Below are 4917 nucleotides of genomic sequence, written 5' to 3'. Positions count from 1 at the left end.
ACGTTTTAGGGTCTTGTGCTAGAACAATCAATGCCGCAAGAGCTAGGTGTTTGTTCTCCCTAAACCAAACCACGATGTAGCTCATGTAGAACCAAACTAATATGGAGTCACTTCTGTCAAGGACACATGCAGAGGGACAAAGCAGGTGCATAAAGGAAACAGCCTTACCTTACAGGAATTTACAGCTCTTCTCACAGGTCAGAGGACACCAGCCAATCCCCAAACACCACGTCTACCTATGCCATAGGTGGACTTGTCATTTTCCTGATTCCCTACCCTGATCCAGGTAAGAAAGACGACCACTAGGCAAACAGCTGAAAAACCTAAATAACCGCAATGTTTTTCCCATAAAAATCCCAGTCTGTGAGGAATGCAGAACTCATCGTTTCTATAACCTTGAGTTTCAGGACTTGCAAGATCAAAGCCTGCGATGAACTCTTATTTCTGCTTCATCTTATCGAGTTTGGTTTTGACAGACCCAAGGAGCCAAGCCCCTCCTAGGGATGTCTCAGCGTAGACCCTGGAAATGTGGTCCCTGCACCAACAGCACCAGCATCCCTTAGGAACTTGTTAGAAACACAAAATCCTTGGTCCCAACCCTAGACTGAGTCAGAAACAGGAGGGCTGGTCTGCAAAAAGGCCCAGGTGATTCTGAAACAAGCTGTAATTCAGAACTGCTTTAGAATTATGTAAGCATTATGAGAATTATGCACGTTTTCTTACTGTAGTGAATGTCGGTCCACGTGTAGATGCCCCCCCTACCCTCACACCCCCCAGAGGTTCACATGTCCCCTCTCCCCACCACCCCTTCACCTTTCCCTGGAACAAGGTCACATTCCGGCCAGAAGTAGACCCCAACCATGGTGGGCCCATCAAGCACGTGACAACTTCTGCAGGGACGACCCAGGACCTCACTGTATCCACAGAGGCCCGCTCCCCTCGCTTGTTGCTGCTCACGGGGACCAGATTCTCTTTTCACTGCACGTGGTCCTGACAAGTCTCTTGCCATGCTGCGCAGCCCACGTGAACCTACCGTGCGGCGGACGAACCGGGAAAGACCTGAGGACTCAGCTTCCTCCCCAGGTGTGCCTGCAGCCAGCGGGCACCATCGACGGCCCCCCACCAGTGGCCCCAGGGGCAGCTAGCCCCACCTGGCTCAGCCACGGACTGTTACCGATGGGGAGTCTAGCGATCACCCTGAACCCACGCGGCCTCACACGCCCTCCACTTGGACTCGGATGCGGACCACAGAGGAGGATTTTGCCGGTGCAGGAAGCATCCACTGAGGGGGATCCATGCTCATCTGCACACACACGTGGAGAGCAGCGCAGACCCCTTCCTGCACACCCCCGAGGTCAGGGGCCACCGCGAGCTCAGGCTTCCCGGGAGCCCCCGGCTCAGCATCCCTGCCTGAGCCGCCGCTGTGGGGTGGGCAGGTCCACGCAGCAACAGGAATCAGGCCGAGGGCAGCGCGGAGGTGGAGGGCGCGACCCCCAGGAGCGGCTCCACCAGCCACGGACCGGAGCCTCCGACTAAGGCCTGGCCTCCATCCTTCTGATGGGCCTCGCAGGGGCCTCCGTGGTCCCAGAGTCCTGCACCCCGCCCCCCCACTGCACAGAGCAGCTCTGCTCAACAGGTACCCTTCCACAGGCTTTCCCTGCTGGCCTCCGCCGACCTGCTCCCTCCCTCCTGCCTCTGGGAACCCCTCCTCCGATCCCTGACCCCACCTGATCATTCACCAGCACAACCCCCAGGGTCAGACTGCGGAGCACTGAGCCCGGCTTCCTGTGCGGTCCGCTCCAGGGGGAAGGCCAGCCTCTGAGCTCCACAGAGGGATGGAGGTGAAGGCAGGGGAGAGGGCAGGTGGGGACAAACCGTCCATACACGAGGAACACCACGGTGATGGGGAAACAGACTGACAAGGAGCCAGCGTCCAGACTTCCTGGGGCCCCCGTTTGAACCACAGGCCAGGGGCAACACCCATCAGGCTAAACCGAATTCTTGAAAGCTGGTGGGGAGACTTGATTTCTATTTTGACGGTGGGGAGCATAGAGCGTCTGAACAAGAATTTGAATAGAAGCATTTGAAGATGAATTGGGTCTTATCTTGAAAGGAGCCTGAGCCAGAAGCACACGGCGGGGGGGGGGGGGGGGGGGGGTAGAAAGCAAATGGAGGGAAGGAAGGGGGAGAGGACCAGTGGAGAGCAGGAAACGACATACCAAGGAGAAGGCAGAAGGCAAGGGTCTCCACTGAATCTTGGTTCAATTAAACAGCTATAAAAGTAATTTGACAGGCCTCCCCGAAGTGCCAGCTCGTTCTTCGGCCGCTGTCCCCGGACTCCAGCCACCGCTTCTTCTCGCTATGGATCCCAACTGCTCCTGCGCGGCCGGTGGCTCCTGACGTGCGCCGGCTCCTGCAAATGCAAAGAGTGCAGATGCACCTCCTGCAAGAAGAGCTGCTGCTCCCGCTGTCCTGCGGGCTGTGCCAAGTGTGCCCAGGGCTGCATCTGCAAAGGCGCATCGGAGAAGTGCAGTTGCTGTGCCTGATGTGGCGGAGCCTGCGCCCGATGTAAATACAGCCACGTGTACACACCTGCAGTGGGTTTTTTTTGGTGCTTTTTGTTTTGGGTACAACCCTGACCCATCGCTACATTCCTTTTTTCTTTTTCCTATAAAATATGTGAATTATAAAAAAAAAGTAATTTGACAGTATAAGATGAAGATTTTGTTAGGTGAAACCAATGTGTTATGTTTATCAGTTGAATGGCCTCAGGTTTTCAGACGCTCGCTACGTATTTAGTGAGGTCAGAGGTCCAGTGACTGGGGACACACACAGATCAAGAAGACATAAAATATTAACTATGGAATCTAGTTTACGGGGGTGTGCTTGCTCACGGCACTTTGTCCAGCACACCTGAGTATTTTACAAAGTACTTAACAATGGAAGGGAAAGGCTTATGATCACATCCAGAATCTTTCCCTTGGCTTCATTTCTTTCCCAGAATATTTGCTGTAGCAGAAAGTATTACCTTCCACAGCCATCCTCCCTCTGACGGGATCTGGTTTTGATCCAGGGCCTCAGGGGTTGGATCCCAGTTGCCCTAACACCCACAGCAATACCATTCCCCTTCCCAGATCATTTCTCCACCCTCCCCAGCTGCGAGGGGACCGTGTGACTCAATCCACACCAGGGACATAGAAGGAAAAGTTTGCTGACAGTTTGTTGTTGCTCATAGTTTACTCCCCTCAAAAACGCAGCAAGGGTAAAAGATAACTGTCTTCTCTTTGGACACTGTCATGTGAGAACGTGATTCATGGAGCAATCGCAGCTATCTTGTGACCATGAGGAAAGTCCTAGAGAATTTGGAAATGCTCACCCAGGGTCCTGTCCTTGAGTGGCCAAAACAACCCCACCTCGGTTTCCAAAGTTTGTCACGTAAGAATCGTCTCTCCTATGAAACACCTTAGTCAACATGTCACTTGCAGCTAAAAACCCCCTAAATCATAATCTGCTCATCTCCCTAAGGCTGCAGGAAAATAAATTAGGTTTGGGATTTTAACGTGGTGCCTACAAAATGCAACTGAAAACCCAAATCAGAATCACCACAGCTCACTCACCTTAATTATCTACAGCAAAAGACAAACCAGGAACCCAGGGGATTCTTTTGTAACTCGTATGGTCGGTCAACAAGTTTATCTGAAGCTTCCATTCCCAGAGTGTCAAAGGTGTGGTGGGAACCCTGCGTCTGTCCTTTTGATGGTGGTAGCTAGGGTCCGTCTTTGCTAGGCTGCACGTCACCTTGAGTTTTGAGAAGCCTTGACCAAATGTTAGTTGTGAGGTAGTTAGGGTCTCAGTCCAGCCCCGTTCTGAGGCATCCCCAGCACTCACGTGTTCATAGCTCATGTGGGTCATGGGAGGAGAGGGGGATCCAGGTCTCAGGTCCCTGGAAGTCAGGTACTTATTCCCAGCAAGAGCCCAGTGAATGCGCTGGGTTCTGAGGACGGCGCATGTCCTCAGTTCCACTGCAAACACTGCACCCTGAATCCACAGTGCAGGGTCTCGGGTCTGCCCACAGCGGTCACCTGCGTGCTGGCCGGTTATGGACAAGGTAGGTTCTCCGAGTCCTCTCTGGCCCTCCCAGCACCTGCTCATACCCAGGGCTGGCTTCAGAACAGAAGATAACGTGGGGAAAGTGCATCTCAGGATTGCCTAGATTCTCAAATACAGAGTATGATCAGAATGATGCTAAGAGTGATAGAAACTTATAAGAACTGATGGTATAAGTTTTTACAGCTACTCAAAGTGGTGTTAAAACTGTGTCCCCACAACCCACTAGGAGTGGCTTAGAGTGTTTGTGGCAATAGGCAGCAGGTGCCTGTGCCCCAGAGAAGGGTCAGCATTGTGTCCCCAACCTGTGCTCACTGGGTGCCAAGATTGATTTTACGTAGCATTTGCTGTCAGTCTTCACTTTCTCAATTTTCTCCATATTTAAAAAATCTACACGTGGGGGAGGCTGGCTGGCTCAGTGGGTTAAGCATCAGCTCTTGATTTCAGCTCAGGCCATGATCTCAGGGTTGAGATGGAGCCCTCAGTCGGGCGCCCCACTCAGCACAGTCTGCTTGAGATTCTCCCTCCCCCTTCTCCTGCTTGTACCACTTACTCTAAAATAAGTCTTTTAAAAAAATCTACACATGAATGAATCTACAAAGAAATTTTAAGTGTTTGGGGAGCAGAATCTGTAGGTATGTCTTAGAGCGCAAAAGCAATCAAATCCAGACACGCATGTACGATAACAGGACCTGCAAAAGCCTCGTGAGATGCACATTGGATCAACTTGCCCCTCTTGCAGAAGGTGCAAGATAGGTCTTTAGCATGAAGGGACCTCAGCATGAATCCCTGTACATCACACGTTACTAA

General features: G+C 52.3%; 1 pseudogene; it reads left to right on the top strand.

Annotated features, from left to right (window-relative positions):
• The first annotated feature begins 2361 nt into the window (after nt 1-2361).
• On the top strand, nt 2362-2546 carry LOC114203927 (metallothionein-2B pseudogene; annotated as a pseudogene).
• Nucleotides 2547-4917: the final 2371 nt, after the last annotated feature.

The sequence above is a fragment of the Eumetopias jubatus genome, unplaced genomic scaffold (genome assembly GCF_037043125.1).
Source record: "Eumetopias jubatus isolate StellerSeaLion01/CBP00866 unplaced genomic scaffold, mEumJub1_p1.0 scaffold_16, whole genome shotgun sequence".
NCBI lineage: Eukaryota > Metazoa > Chordata > Mammalia > Carnivora > Otariidae > Eumetopias > Eumetopias jubatus.
This window is presented reverse-complemented; position numbering and strand designations above follow the sequence as displayed.